This window comes from Aquarana catesbeiana, linkage group LG02 (genome assembly GCF_042186555.1).
Source record: "Aquarana catesbeiana isolate 2022-GZ linkage group LG02, ASM4218655v1, whole genome shotgun sequence".
NCBI classification, from domain to species: Eukaryota; Metazoa; Chordata; class Amphibia; order Anura; family Ranidae; genus Aquarana; species Aquarana catesbeiana.
The window spans coordinates 8,281,243-8,298,083 of record NC_133325.1 but is presented as its reverse complement, the minus strand read 5'-3'; the positions used below and the strand labels follow the sequence as shown (position 1 = coordinate 8,298,083).

Sequence of the window (16,841 nt, the reverse complement as noted above, 5' to 3'; positions counted from 1 at the left end):
TGTACTAAATGCCCTGAGCCGTAATTGGCCAAAGCCACCCTGGCTTTGGCCAATTACAGCTCTCTCTACTGACAGCGCTGTGATTGGCCAAGCATGCGGGTCATAGTGCATGCTTGGCCAATCATCAGCCAGCAATGCACTGCGATGCCGCAGTGAATTATGGGCCGTGACGCGCCACACGAATTTAGCGCGAACGGCCCATAACGTTCGCAATTCGGCGAACGATCGAACAGCCGATGTTCGAGTCGAACATGGGTTCGACTCGAACACGAAGCTCATCCCTAGTGCTCATCAGTGCTCATCAGTGCCTTCTATTAGTGCTCATCAGTGCCTGCTATTAATTTCCATCGGTGCCATCTGCTTTCTCAGGACAGCACAGCTCTGAACGGAGATCGTGTGTCATAGAACAATAGCACAGAGACACCGGCGGCATTAACGTTCTACTTGCCCGTCCGTCCTCTCTGGCAGGGGATGAGAGAGGACACACAGCTGATCTCATGGCTCCCTCTTCTCCCCCCTCCCCTCTCCTGTGTGCTCCGCAGGCAGTCAAGTGTGAAGCTAAGGAGCTCACATTTCCCGCGGAGCACACAGGAGGGGGGAGAAGGGTGAGCCGGGAGATCAGCTGTGTGTCCTCTCTCATCCTCTGCCAGAGAGGACAGACGGGCAAGTAGAACGTTAATGCCGCCGGTGTCTCTGTGCTATTGTTCTATGACACACGATCTCCGCTCAGAGCTGTGTGTAAAGAGCAACCCAACTGGGCCCCCCCAACAGTGGCGGAATGCCGGGCCCCGTCGCAACTGCGACTGTTGGTAATTCCGCCACTGATTCTCCGTATGAGACAATTACAGGAAATACCAGTCTGAGCGTGTATCAAATCTTACATCCTGTCTTTTTTCCTGTTTTCAGCCATTTTAGAGCTGGTTCCAGAAGGTTGAACTGCTTCTCAGTCTCTATCTTGAACATACGGCCACCAGCATGGGATCTCTTCCATGTCAGACCAGACCACACAGGTAAGTCAGGAGGTTATCCTATTCCTGGTACAGGACTCCTGTCCCTGCTATAGACATATCAGTGATCTGTGACTGGCTGCTCCTCCTTGTGATGAACCATCTGAGCACATATACAGTATATATAGCACCCTGGGGTTTAGTCAGGGAGCTCCTCACAAATTTACTTGCCAGGAGTAGTTATCTTGGTTGATTTGATAGAGATCTATTGATTTCTCTATAAGTTTGGCCTTGTTGCACGTTTCTCTTCTACCACTAGGTGGCCGGGTGCTTGGTGGTACTAGCTACGAGAAGGGCAACCCAAGGTCAGGTTATAAGTATATTGGGTATCTCAGCCAATGGGCAGAGTTTTTCTTGAATCCCTTGGCCTGCTGGGAGAACCTGAATATATAGTTCTGTGCCACCTGGACAGCTGTCTGGGTGGACGTGTGTCATATGCCCCGGGCTGCTAGGCTGGAGATTGGGCCTATCCCGTGGGCATCTGGCTGCCAGGATGTGTGAGGGCCCATCCAGAAGTAAGAGGGCAGCGCAGGGTTGGGATTGCGGCTTGCAATCCAACCAAAAGTGATGGTTCTGCCGGCCTGAGAACCTGTCATGGTCGGAGGTAGATGGGGAGCTGTCACCACAAAGTGACCAACCACCTTTACCAGGGACCACAGTGAGTAACTGAGGCAAGTCCTGGAACCATATTCTCACCGAATGGGCACGGTGGAGAATCAGGAAACTTCAGGCGGTGATCAAGTCAGGGACCCAACCCACGGAGGAGATGCTTGCAGAGCAGCCTTGTGAGTCAAGCCAGGGACCTCGCCGGTTAGCAGGGATGAAGCTTGAGAACTATCTGGAGTGCCAATCTAGGGACCCAGCAGGGAAGCGTGGGGGACGCTTGAGGGGATGCAACCGCAAACCTTGGTGGAGCTCAAGGGATTCAGAGTCAGTGAATCAGAGAGTCCAGTGAGAGACCAGGAGCTCAGTGTTGAAGAACTACAAGAGGCAGTTGTAGAGAAGCTGAAAGGACTGTTACGATTGAGTTAGGAACTGTTGAAGACTGTTGCCATAGGAGACAGCATTCTTGCATGTGCAGATGTGACGCCTTGCTGGGGTTTTTACCTGCACGGCTGTCTTCCTATTGAAATCTCAAAGTCTGCCAATTGAATAAATAACTACTTAACGGTGTCCTGGCCCTAACCCTCTTTCCCCCAAAAATACAAAAAGGACTGTCAAAAGAAATAAAACCTCTTTTACATCCAAGAAGTGTCTGGTGCCCAATGACTTTCACCATCTTTGCACCCATTATGCCACACAACCCACTACATATTGAAGAATGTCAGCTATCTTTGGCCTTGGAAGTCCTCATTAGACTGGAGAAGGCCGGAAAACTTGCTACATATATATGTATGTGAATTGTATTGTTACACTTTGTCTCCGTCTGTCAACCTGATAAAGAAGGTCACCACGCTCTGTAAACATTGATGGAACTTTTTTGCTGATCTGGGGACTTCAGAATCGACTTCTCGGTATTGGTGTCCTCTTTATTGCTGGACTTTAAGACTGGGTTTACATATATGCAAATTTGATGCATGTTTCCCCACATCCAATTCGCACGACAGGCGAGTGTGACTGGCTCTCAATAGAGCCGGTTCACACAGGTCGGGGGAGGCCGCGGAGCAGATTGAAAAAGGGTCCTGTTTGTGTTTGGGACTGGTTCAGGTGCTAATTCAGGAAGAAATTTGGACCTGAATCGCACCTAAACTGGTGAACAGACATGGACTGGAGCCTACGCACGAACCCGGCCCCGGCCGCACATATGTGAACCCGGTCTTAATGGATCTCAGTGTGACTCCTAGGAAGGACATTTAGGCTGCTCTCCAATCATGTTACTCTGATGTAACTGAGACAGAATAAGGGCAGAAATACCAGGAGAACCCATTGGTTCCTGAAACTCCATGAATTTAGGTTTATGGTGGAGTATAAAAACAGAAATGTCATCAGAATACTCCTTCCTGGGTCCATTGTTTTGGCTCCACAGTGGAGGGTTTATTGCTCCACATTCCTCTCTTGCAAATACTATCAACCCTGCTGTCACACCCTCCATACTCCTTTCCTGTACATACTACCAGCAGCGGCCCATACATAATCTTCATGGGGAGCCAGACGCATGGATTCCAATGTTTGTTTGTTTTTTTGAAGCACATTATTAGAGCCAAGGCTCTAATAGGCTTTTAAAAAGGGCGGGCTTGGGGCGCAGAGCACTGCACCCTGAGCAGACCCACTTGTGTGACAATAGTGAATGAATATTCACTATTGTCACACCGATTCTCCTCCCGGCCATTTAGGAAGCGGGTCCTGAGACCCATTACTCGATTGGCTGAAAGAACAGACAATCGTATTGGACACTTCGGAGGAGGTTGGAGGAGACACACGGCAGGAGACATGATGCAGAGGAAAAGGAGATGCAATGGAAGCTGCCGCCTGCTGCCGCCCGAGACCTAGATGGGGTAAGTGTGGGGCTGGATGACAGACCAACCAACTGATCGACCGGAGAATGGGTTGTTTGCTTCCCCCCCCAAAAAAAAACACCAGCTGCCACAGAATGCTACCCATTGTCATACCCTCAACACTCCTCTAATTCAGACTGGGACAGAGGCTGATATTACCCTTGTTTCAAAATGAGCAAGGAGCTGATGTTTCCCTTGGTTCAGACTGGGCCAGGAGCTGGTGTTTCCCTTGATTCAGACTGGGACAGATGCTTGTGTGTCTCCTTGTTCAGACTGGGCCAGGAGCTGGTGTTTCCAATGGTTAAGACTGGATCAAGAGCTAGTGTTTCTCTTGGTTCAGACTGGGCCAGGAGCTGGTGTTTTTCCTTTTTCAGATTGGACCAGGAACTGGTGTTTCCCTTGGTTCAGACTGGGACAGATGCTGATATTACTCTTGGTTCAGACTGGGCCAGGAGCTGGTTCCTCTCTTGGTTCAGACTGAGCTAGGAATTGGTGTTTGCCTTGGTTAAGACTGGGCTAGGAGCTAGTGTTTCCCTTGGTTGAGACTGAACCAGAAGCTGGTGTTTCCCTTGGTTCATACTGGGGCTAAGAGTGATTTTACCCTGGGCTCAGACTGGGCCAGGAGTTGGTGATTTCCCTTGTTCAGGCTGAGCCGGGAGCTGGTGTTTCCCTTTGATTCAGACTGGGCCAAGAGCTTTTATTTTCCTTTGGTTCATACTGGGATAGATGTTGATATTACCCTTGGTTTATACAGGCACGGGAGATGGTGTTTCCCTTGATTTAGACTGGGCCAGGAGCTAGTGTTTCCCTTTGATTCAGACTGGGCCAGGAGCTTTTATTTTCCTTTGGTTCATATTGGGATAGAGGCTGATATTACCCTCGGTTTATACAGGCCCGGGAGCTGGTGTTTCCCTTGATTTCAGACTGGGCCAGGAACTAGTGTTTTTCTTGGTTCAGAATGAGCATGGAGCTGGTGTTTCCCTTGGTTGAGGCTGGACCAGGAGCTGGTGTTTCCCTTGGTTCAGACTGGGCCAGGATTTGATGTTTCCCTTGGTTCAGACTGGGACAGGAGCTGATTTTACCCTTGGTTCAGACAGGGCCGGGAGCTGGTGTTTCCCATGGTCCATACTGGGATAGAAAAAGGGGGATTAGCCTGTTAAGTGCAGGCTAAAAAAGGGGGTTACTATTAGCAACAAATTATTGATCAAAATAGAATAGATCAAACTTTGAAAATTGTATTTCTATAACGATTTAATTATTGTATCAAAAAAATCATACTGTGAAGGTGCAGTGCTTTAAAAAACGATGGACTACAATCAGACATTGAATTGATTACTACAGACAAATTGGACAGACAGGACAAACGTAAAACAATACATTGAACACTGGACAGGTCCAGACGTATTGCTTTAGCCCATTGTTACCACATGATTATTTATATTTCAGTCAATCAATAAGTGGTTTAAGTATGGGCTAATTCAAATGTGGAGTGGGGAGGGAAAGTGTGGAGATAGGCAATATGCTATTGGTTCAAATGAAAATTACTAGTAATGCCGGCAATCACAATGTATTCATCCTTAGGTTATATAGCGCTGGAAAAAATGATGAATGGAAAAAGCAAAGCCACAGGAAAATTCCGTCTAGCCTGCACTTGTCTATAGAAAGCTTCAAGCCATTCAGATAGTTTCAAAGTTCCAATCCTTTTTCAGTGCACTCCAAAAACACTACACGTATCATTGGTCGCATTGGCGACTGGTTTGCTATATTAGGTTTTAGCAAACCAAAGTATTAGTCTTATTACAAATATCACTCAATGACGTAAAGAGCACAGCATGAGGCCTTCATATTGACGAGCAAAGTAAACCTTCTGGTGGTATTAACAAATGTTTAACATATTTAACAATACCTTACCACCCTGCTGGAATTCAGTGATGTCTGCAGCATAGCAGCAGCTTCTGTGTATGGTTCATTCGTTGTCACTCAAATAGTGTCAGATGGGGGGAAAAGTCATTTTTTCAGCACCCTTCACTGCGGCAGTTTATGTATATTGGTGTTAAGTCTGCTTCATACAGGTTATCACATACGGTCATAGCCACTGACACTGCCGTGACTCGAGACAATCCAATTTTCAAAGTTTGATCTATTCTAGTCTGATCAATAATTTGTTGCTAATAGTAACCCCCTTTTTTAGCCTGCTCTTAACAGGCTAATCCCCCTTTTCTATATATGCTATATGATTACAGCAACAACACCCCAACAGATGAATGATCTATCACTGGACATTTCATGTACAAGAACGTGTATTAGTGGTAAATTTGCCCTTACCCCCTCTCCCTGTTTTCCTCATACTGGGATAGAGACTGATATTCCCCTTGGTTCAGACTGGGCCAGAAGCTAGTGTTTCCCTTGGTTCAGACTGGACCAGGAGCTGGTGTTTCTCCAGGTTCAGACTGGGACAGAGACTGATGTTACCCTTGGATCAGGGTGAGCCAGGAGTTGCTGTTTCCTTTGAATCGGACTGATCTAGAAGCTTGTGTTTCCCTTGGATCAGACTGGGTCAGGAGCTGGTATTTCTCTTGGTTCTGACTGAGCCAGGAGCTGGTGGGTTTTCTTGGTTAAGACTGGGCCAGAAACTGGTGTTTCTCTTGGTTCAGACTGGGCCCAGAGCTGGTGTTTCCCTTGGTTCAGACTGGGCCCAGAGCTGGTGTTTCCCTTGGTTCAGACTGGGCCCAGATCTGGTGTTTCCCTTGGTTCAGACTGGGCCCAGATCTGGTGTTTCCCTTGTTTCAGACTGGGTCCAGAGCTGGTGTTTCCCTTGGTTCAGACTGGGCCCAGATCTGGTGTTTCCCTTGTTTCAGACTGGGCCCAGAGCAGGTGATTCCCTTGGTTCAGACTGGGCCCAGATATGGTGTTTCCCTTGGTTCAGACTGGGCCCAGAGCTGGCGTTTCCCTTGGTTCAGACTGGGCCCAGAGCTGGTGTTTCCCTTGGTTCTGACTGGACCAGGAGCTGGTGTTTCTCTAGGTTCAGACTGGGACAGAGACTGATGTTACCCTTGGATCAGGGTGAGCCAGGAGTTGCTGTTTCCTTTGAATTGGACTGATCTAGAAGCTTGTGTTTCCCTTGGATCAGACTGGGTCAGGAGCTGGTATTTCTCTTGGTTCTGACTGAGCCAGGAGCTGGTGGGTTTTCTTGGTTAAGACTGGGCCAGAAACTGGTGTTTCCCTTGGTTCAGACTGGGCCCAGAGCTGGTGTTTCCCTTGGTTCAGACTGGGCCCAGAGCTGGTGTTTCCCTTGGTTCAGACTGGGCCCAGAACTGGTGTTTCCCTTGGTTCAGACTGGGCCCAGATCTGGTGTTTCCCTTGTTTCAGACTGGGCCCAGAGCTGGTGTTTCCCTTGGTTCAGACTGGGCCCAGATCTGGTGTTTCCCTTGTTTCAGACTGGGCCCAGAGCTGGTGATTCCCTTGGTTCAGACTGGGCCCAGATATGGTGTTTCCCTTGGTTCAGACTGGGCCCAGAGCTGGCGTTTCCCTTGGTTCAGACTGGGCCCAGAGCTGGTGTTTCCCTTGGTTCTGACTGGGCCCAAAACTGATGTTTCCCTTGGTTTAGACTGGGCCAGGAGCTGGTATTTTTCTTGGTTCATCCTGGGATATAAGCTGATATTATCCTTGGTTCAAACTGGGAAAGAAGCTGGTGTTTCCATTAGTTTAGACTGGGCCAAGAGTTCATGTTTCACTTGGTTCAGACTAGGCTGATGTCTGCCTTTGTTTTCCCCTCCAAGGAAAGGTGAATAGTGAAGCTCCTGCTATCTCTCCCAGTGCCTTCTCCCCCACAGCTGTCTTCCCTGATGCCTCCTCCCCCGCCGCCATCATCTTCCTCGCTGCCGGTTACCTGCTAAAAAAAATTAAAAAGCATATGACAACACAATGGTGCAAGATGGCAACAAAAGAAAAGTGGCTTTTTAATTTTTTTAGTGTGTAAAAGGAAGGAAGAAGGCATCAGGGAAGACGATGGCACCCACCTATGTTGAGGGTATGCAGCCTGGTATGGTTCAGGAGGGGGGGGGGCGCTCGCTCGTCCCCTCCCTTTCCTGACCTGCCGGACTGCATGCTCGGATAAGGGTCTGGTATGGATTTGGGGGGGGGGGCACACAATTTTTTTTTTTTTTAATTTGCTTCAAAATTGAGCTCTTTGGCATTAACTGGACTCGCCATGTTTGAAGAATGAAAAATGCTCACTATGACCCTGTAGAAAATTTCTAGAGGGAGCTGAAACTTCGAGTTTCCAAGAGACAGACAAGAAACCTGAAGGATTAAGGAGAAGATCTGTAGAGTGGACCAAAATCCCTCCTGAGATGTGACCATGTAACCAACTACAAGAAACGTCTGACCTCTGTGATTGCCAACAAGGTTTTCTCCACCAACTACTAAGTCATGTTTTGCTTGGGGATCAAATAATTATTTTACTCAATGAACTGCAACTCCATTTATAACATTTGAATCATGTGTGTTTTTTTTCTGGGTTTTTGGTTGATATTCTGTCTCTATCATTTAAAATACATCTATGATAGAAATTATAGACCATTCATTTCTTTGTAAGTGGGTAAACTTGCACAATCTGCAGGGAATCAAATAATTATTTACGAATGCCCAATGCGTCAGTAATAACTGTACATATGTGTCAGTAATGCCGCGTACACACCACCAGACTTTACGGCATACTTGGTCCGGCGAACCGGAGTCCTCCAGACAATTCGATCGTGTGTGGGCTCCAGCGGACTTTGTTTTCTCAAAAGTTTGACGGACCTAGAAATGAAACATGTTTCAAATCTGTCCGATGGACTCGAGTCCAGTCGAAAAGTCCGCTCGTCTGTATGCTAGTCCGACGGACAAAAACCGACGCTAGGGCAGCTATTGGCTACGGGCTATAAACTTCCTTGTTTTAGTCCGGTCGTACGTCATCACGTACGAATCCGTCGCACTTTGCTTGATTGTGTGTAGGCAAGTCCGTTCATTTGGAAAGTCCGTCGAAAAGTATGCCGGACAAAGTCTGCCGTAAAGTCTGCTCGTGTGTACGCGGCATAATAGGTAATAAGGAGTTTCTTGTAGTCTTGTGCTGATGGAGCTCTTATGTGATGGTAGACAAACCTTCTCCCATTGGATATCAGAAATATCCTTTCCCAAGGCTTTTTTCCGCAGGCTGTTAACCACTTGCCGCCCGTCAAATGACAGCCGGGCAGTGCTTCTCACGTTCTGGGTGGCCGTCATATGATGACTTCCCAGAATGGCCACCCTCACACGCCCACGGGGGTGTGCAGTGTGGCGTCCGTGGCCGCACCATGTTGCTAGAACACAGCGCAACCCCAATCTCTGTAAAGAGCCGTGGCCGTGGCTCTTTAACCATGTGATCGGCTGTGTCCAATCACAGTCGGTCATATGTAAACAAAAAGATGCCGGTAATTGGCTCTCCTCGCCTCACACTGACAGAGTGGGAGGAGAGGAGAGCCGATCAGCGGCATCTCCTCACAGAGGACATCTAGATATGTAATCAGGGCACTGATCATCAGTGCCCTGATTACAATAAAGTCCCCACCAGTGCCAGCAATGAGTGCCAAAAAGTGCCCACCAGTGCCAGCAATGAGTCCCCAACAGTGCCAGTTAAGAGTGCCCACCAGTGCCAGCAAAGAGTGCCCACCATTGCCAGCAATCAGTGCCTATTAGTGATCCCAGTCAGTGCTGGCTATCAGTTCTGGCCATGAATGCCCATTAGTGCCGCCCCCCTAAAGTGGCCATCAGTGCCACCTATCCATGCCTGCTATCAGTGCCCACCAGTGCCGCCTATCTGTGCCTATATGTGCCTATCAGTGCCGCCTATCAGTGCTCATTAGTGCCACATATCAGTGCCACCTAATCAGTGCCCATGAATGCCGCCTCACCTGTACCCATCAGTGCCGCCTCCTTATTTACAAAATTTACTGACAGAAACTAAGAAAAACTTCTTTTTTTTTTTTTTTAAATTGTTTGCTTTTTTTAGGAAAAGATAAAAAACCCAGCAGTGATTAAATACCACCAAAAGAAAACTCTATTTGTGTGAAGAAAATTATAAAAATCTCACATGGTTACAGTGTAGCATGACCGCGCAATTGTCATTCAAAGTCTGACAGCGCTGAAAGCTGAAAAATGGCCTGGGCAGGAAGGGGGTGTAAGTGCCCGGTATTGAGGTGGTTAAAGTGGTTGTAAATCCACTAAAAAAAAATAACAAAAAAATAAATAAAAACCTGCAAGGCAAAATACTCATCTTAGATCGAAGCCCCCGCAGCGTTCCCGGCACACTGGTCTGCCCGGCGACATGTCTCCCGGATATGTTTCTGGGTATCGCGGGTTCCGGCGTGGTGATTGGTCGGAGCCACAATGACGTCACTCCCATGCATGGTAACAGCGTGTCAGCTGAAGCAACAGCACGAACGAGCCGCTTCTTCAGTGATCGTGTTGCCGATAACGTCAGCACATGCTGATACTGGGGATATCTCCTGAATTGTGTAGGTTTAGGAGATATCCAGGGTAGATACAGATAAACCTTATTATAGACATACCTGTAGTAAAAAGTGGTCTGTAAAGGGTTTACAAGCAGTTTAAAGTGAATAGTTTGTGTGCTTAAAGAGGCTTGAAGTCACATGTACGTTAAAGTCATTTTTTTTTTCATTTTAGTGGTGTTAATACATAAAGTTTCAATTTGTGTGGGAGCCTTAGAGAAAAGAGGTTTACCGTATATATACTCGAGTATAAGTCGAGTTTTTCAGCCCATTTTTTAGGCTGAAAACCCTCCCTCGGCTTATACTGGAGTGAGCCGTACAGCAGCCGTACCTTTGATTACTAAAACAGCGGGTGTCTCCCGCTATGTTATGCAGTCTGTGCGGCCGTCCATTGTAACAAAGCCCCGCCTCCTCCTCGTCCGTGATAGAGGAACACTGATACAATGCTGGGAAACTGTATCAGTGTTCTCTCTATCACAGATGAGGAGGAGGTGGGGCTTTGTTACAATGGACGGCCACACAGACTGCATAACATAGCGGGAGACACCCGCTGTTTTAGTAATCAAAGGTACGGCTGCAAATGGGCACAGTGAGGCTGCAGATGGGCACAGTGAGGCTGCAGATGTTTACCCAGTAGCTGCTGCATTTTCCCACCCTAGGCTTATACTCGAGTCAATACGTTTTCCCATTTTTTTGTGGTAAAATTAGGTGCCTCGGCTTATATTCGGGTCGCCTATACTCAAGTATATACAGTGATTTATGATTATTAAGATAATTGTGCAATTGTAGGTATGTCCATTGGAGGAGAAACTGACCATTAGCCCCGGTTCACACTGAGCTGCGAGAATGAAGCCGTGCGGGTTCAGCTGAACGATTTCACTCCCGCATTTCAGTCCTGATTTCAGTCGTGATTACAGAGACATCTGTGGAGGTTTCTGCACAGATGTCAATGTAAATTGCAGCCCGAAATCTCAAAAAAGTAGTACGGAAACAACTTTTTGAAAATTGGTGCGGCGCCGCAGATGCGGCATCACACCGATTAGGATGGTGCCATTGACAGCAAATCCCGCCGATTTGACATGCAAATCGCATGTCAAAACGCTCCGGTGTGAACCAGGACTAACACATATTTTGCTTTTCTTCTCTGGATTTTATCAGCCCTGATTGTAGACAATGAGACACCAAATGTGGAGAACTGTTTTCAGTGGGGGGAATCACATTTTTTTTGCATACCCGGAATAAATTCCAGATTGTTTGCTATCGGAGTGAGAAGGGCCAGGAATTCAGGCCGACTTGTAGTTGAGTGAAATTGTGTGAAATACTTGCAAGGTGGTACCAGTAAAGGGGTGGGGCTTTAGTGAAGATGGATACAAAGATTTCTGTATGCACAGTAGAAATGTAAGTGGGAGGGGAAGCATTTTCAATCGTCCAGTCTTTATTCTGAGAGTGATAATGCCAATCAATAACTCTTGTGAGATTTTAAGAGATAGAACTGATATGATGGCTTTTCACAGTACCAGTAAGCAGGGCTTTTTTTCAGCGGAACGTGGAGGAACGCAGTTCCGGAACCTCCTGCACTGAATGTTTGTAATGGCAAAGGGTGCTGGGGTGTGCTGGAGGCTGGGAGATCTATTCTTGATGGGAGGAATCTACTGTTGAGGGAAGGGTCTATTGTTTTCAGCTGCTGGAGGGTCTATTGATGCTGGCTGCTGGGGGATCTATCGTTGCTGGGGGGGGGCAATTGTTGCTGGGAGGGACCTATTGATGAGGGAGGGGTTTATTGTTTCTGGCTGCTGGAGGGTCTATTGATGCTGGCTGCTGGGAGATCTGTTGTTGCTGACAGGGGTCTATTGTTGCTGGGGTGGATCTGTTGTTACTAGGGTGGATCTTTTGTTACTGGAGGGTCATTTTGTTGCGGGGGGTCTATAGTTGAAAGGGAGGATCTATTGTTGAAAGAACGGAGTATATCTTAATGCTCATTAATAAAATCTATACAAATTACTTATCACCACAAAATGATACTTGGTTCTGTATTCTCTAAAAAGGGCCGTACAGGAAGGTGGGTAGAGGAAGGAACCAAGGGACGGTGCTCAGAGGTGGAAAGGGGGCGAAGACAAGGGGTGACTTGAAAAGGAGAGTTCCTGAACCTATTCTCTGAGAAAAAAAGCCCTGCCAGTAAGGGACATATGGACAAAAATAATACTTAATGTCTTTATTATAAAAGATAAAGATTCTTTTTTACAAACATAAAATCATTAGAAAATGACTTGGATATCAATATTGTTCTGGAATTATTTCTGATTGGGACTCTAAAAATAGAAGATAAAACTGCAGCTGGAGGAAGAGATTCACAGGACGCAATCACTGTGTGTAAAATGTCCGTTCCGTGCCAAAATGTATTATTACATGTTATTTTATACATAGATAAGAAAGGGGTGGTGTGAGATGTTATTAAAAAAATAACAAATAGAAATATGTTATTAAAAGCTAAGGAATAGAACAATTGCAAGAGTAAAACCATGAGACGGGAGGGGGAGGGGGGAGTAGAGACAGACAGAGAGAGCTTCTAGTAGAAGATGTGTCTGTGTGTTAGGTGAAGGTTACAGAACACATTTCAACAGTGAGAACAAAATGTTGTCTCTTGTGCTTAAATGAACAATACAGTGAATGTCCATGTCATAAGGAGAAGCACACAGGGAGATCTGTGATTATAACTTCCCCCGCCGGGACACCGATTGTTCCTGAGTGTCCCCTGTATCCTTCTCCGGTCCCCCCTTTTGTGTGCTTCTCCGGTCCCCCGTCTCCTCCTCCGGTCCGCTCCCCCTCTGTGCGCTCTCCAGTCCCCCCCCTCCTCCCCAGATCCTTCAGGATGGAGAGTGAACCTTTGCCGAATGGACAGTGTTTATGATGCTTCAGTTTATGAATGGAGCACCCTCCCCATGTTGAGGGCATGTGGCCTGGTATAGTTCAGGAGGGGGGGCGCTCTCGTCCCTCCCCCATTTTCTTACGGCCTGCCAGGTTGCGTTCTCAGATAAGGGTCTGGTATGGATTTTGGGGGGACCCCACGCCATTTTAATTAAATTTTGGTGCAGGATTCCCCTTAAAATCCATACCAGACCTGAAGGGCCTGGTATGGATTTTGGGGGGACCCCCACGCATTTTTTTTGGTCCGTGGTTCCGGTTAATGTTCATACTAGACCTAAAAGGGCGTGGTAATGGAGTGGGGGGGACCCATGCCATTTTTATTTCAATGATTTTTATCTATATTGCTGGGATCAGACAAGTCATTACAGCCGCGATCAGTTTTAAATTACTTTTTATCCTTTTGAAATTTAATTTTGCTGTGATACTGTTCTAAACATGGGAAAGATGAGCTACTTTACAGGGAGACTAAGGGGGCCCCCCAAGGCACGATATTTAAAGGAGTATCTCATTTATATTGTTTCACTTTAAGCATTATTAAAATCACTGCTCCCGAAAAAACGGCCGTTTTAAAATCTTTTTTTTGCAGCACAGTGGTGTAGTGGTTAGCACTTTCACCTAGCACCAATAGGGTCGCTGGTTCAAAAAAAACCTGACCACGACACCATCTGCTTGGAGTTTGCATGTTCTCCCTGTGTCTGTGTTGGGTTTCCTCCGGGTACTCCAGTTTCCTCCCACACTCCAAAGACATGCTGGTAGGGTTAATCAGATCCTGTCCAAAAAAATTGGCCAGATATGTGTATGTTGTATGTGTTTGTACGCGCGTCGGGACCCCATGGGGCAAAGGACTGCACTATACCGCAGATGGACACCCGTGGCAAAAAGCTCCCTGAGGCGATTTAGTTTGTATAGGTAGCGCTATACAAGTCACTCATTCATTCATTGATATATGTCCCCTGGGGCAGGACCCGGGTCCCCAAACACTTTTTATGACAATAACTTGCATATAAGCCTTTAACTTGTAAAATCAAAAGTGCTCATTTTAGTGTCCCATAGACTTTACCAGCTTTCTGCAGCTTTTGAATTTGCTGCAAACATCGCATAATGTTTGCTGTTCAGTGAAAAGGCAAACGCCCGATGTTCGAGTTTAATTTACGTTCGACACGAACATCGGGCTCATCCCTACTCATGATATAAGATAAATGTACAACACTCTCTATGGGACACCAGTTTGTAGAATCCACCTTGATCTTCCGAGAGATAGTCAGCAGCCATGCAGTTCTGTGACACCACCTTAGGTGATGGAGACACTTCTGCTGTTGGTTCTCCTATAACATCAATGATCTCATTGGTTATCTGATCCATGACTCCAGTACACGGGTTCATCTTACTTATCTTAGATGACTTAGATTCCTCATCCCGTCTATGAAGGGCTCACTGCATAAAACATATCCACTCCAGAGAAAATGTTTCTTCTCACTGGAAGGCCAGGGGAGTATTGGGAGAAATTGAGGCTTTCCCTTACAGATATGGGGGGACAACATCACCTAAAGTACAGCTATGGGTGGGGTTGAAGGGAAGACATTTTAGGGGGCTCCTTCCACACAAGAAGGAAATGTTATCTGGAAGGACTAGGAATCTATTGGACCAATGGGGATTAAACATTCTGCAATTACATTGAGCAACAGAAGACAATTCAAACATAAGACCAACAGCAGGAAGTCTTCTAACTTAATATGTAATGTAATCTGTTATTAGAATTCCCAGAGTTCCCTCCGCAACATCGTTTTATCACCTGTTATCCTGTCTGTAGATCTGTTATTTTCCCACCTTCTGTAACAGGATGACAACCCTCATCATTCTGCAGTAACATTACACAGCAGTGTTATCACCCTGTACAGGGAAGTCTTAGATAGATTATAAGTAAGACACACAACAAGTAAAGTCCAACTTCAGATAACGCTTTTAAAGCAGTTACAGCAACAGGTTTTTTTAAGGTTTAAACCACCATATGAATGAAAACTGACAGTTGTAAGCACCCCCGGCAGTGTTATGTGGTGTTTCCAAACCCCATCCAACTGCCATTTTTGCCAAATAGCTTGGCCTTCTATAGGAAGTATTAGAAGAAAACAATAATAAAAATGTTACAATAGGAGACTCTGAAAAATAAAAATCTTCTATGCTAATGACAGATTGCACCATTTATGTAATTATTGATCAGACCATAGTTACACTTTTTTTTCAATTAAAACATTTTTATTTAATTTTCCAATTTACAACAAAAGAAGAACTCACAACAAACAAAGCATTCCCACAAAACAACCCAACCAAACAAAACAAAATTGTTACACTTTAGTGCCAACATCATAACATTTCCAGGGATAAGAAATGTTCTTTGCAAACTTTACACCAAAAAGAGATCTGTCCATTCAGAGTCATGACCCATTTCACTGCCAGGTCCGCACATCATACAGACCTGACAGCAGGGGGGCTAACACACAATCCTGTTGCTGCAGCCACTGGGATTGTGTGTGAAACTGACAGGTCAGGTGAAAACTGCCACCCAATTGGTCACACACACCACAGAACTGGCACTTCCCCGCCATATTTTCTGGGCTGCAGGCCCAGGACCAACGTTATTATCTATATCCGATTCCTCTACCTATAATTGCTGTATGGACTGTCTTTTTATTAAATAAAGGTGATTATATTGGAGTGCGGCTGTCCAGATCCCTTCCTTTGCATTTCCAGGACAAACATGGCGAGTGCGGGGGCTGGGGGGAGAACAACGGACACACGTCCACTCTCCTCCCCTTCTTGCTGTGACCCAGAAAGCCAGGTCTATGACATCACTTCCAGGTCAGCCTCTCGGTGTGTGTTTTGCAGTGTGATCTGCATCACAAAACATTCAGTGGAGCCCAGAGGAGACATTGGGGGTCTTTTAGACCCTGCAAGTCTCATTAAAGAGAACATGGCACCTAAAAAATATCACATACAGGACTTTTTATCCCCTATGTGATGAAAGAAAAATTTAAAGGAAAACTATTTTTTTTTTGCAAAAAATTAAGTTACATCCAAGCACATAAAATCCCCCCCCCAAAAAAAAAATTGAGGCCCCCACCTCCACATATATGCACATACAAATGTAAACAAATGCCTCAGGGGTGCCTACGATTGAAAACGTTGATTGCGATACACGTTACATATAACCGCGCACGCCGGAGTGAGAGCAATAATTCTAGAACCAGACCTCCTCTGTAACACAAAAAAAAAAACAAACCCTATAGGTATTAGTTTAAAGTGTTGCCTATAGAAAATATAGATTACTGAAGTTTGTTGCCATTTCACGGCGCACATAATTTAAAGTTTGGCAAGTTGGGTATCTATTTACTCAGCGTAACCTCGTCTTTTATATTTTACTAAAAATGTGGGTAATTTATTGCATTTTGTTGCCCTAAAATTCACTATAGTGTATTTTTTACTGACATGCTATGTTTCCTAGACCATTGAGGTAAAATCGTGTGACATAAAAAATTGAAACTACCACTATTTTATTCTTTAGGGTATCTGCTTTCAGAAAATATATAATGTTTGGGGTATTTACATCTTCTTCAAGGCTAAATTTTTTTTTAAACGTGTGCAAAAAACGTAAAAAGGGGTTGTGCAAAGAAAAGGTTAAAGTGAACCCCAGCTGGAGGAATTTCAGTCCCCAGAAGTGGTAGGAATATGACCACACACTCAGCCTCGATCTCTTGTAGGTGTGCTGTGTGAATAGTCTATGGAGAGGAGTAATAGCTAAACAGAGAAAGAAGATAACAAGGACATCCATTCTACACCTGATGAGATCCCTGAGACTTTCTTCAGAACCAGATGGAATATAAGTAGCC

General features: G+C 45.9%; 1 pseudogene; it reads right to left on the bottom strand.

Moving 5' to 3' along the window:
• Positions 1-16,841, bottom strand: part of LOC141126578 (uncharacterized) — a 1,610,887-nt pseudogene that overhangs the window by 91,353 nt on the left and 1,502,693 nt on the right.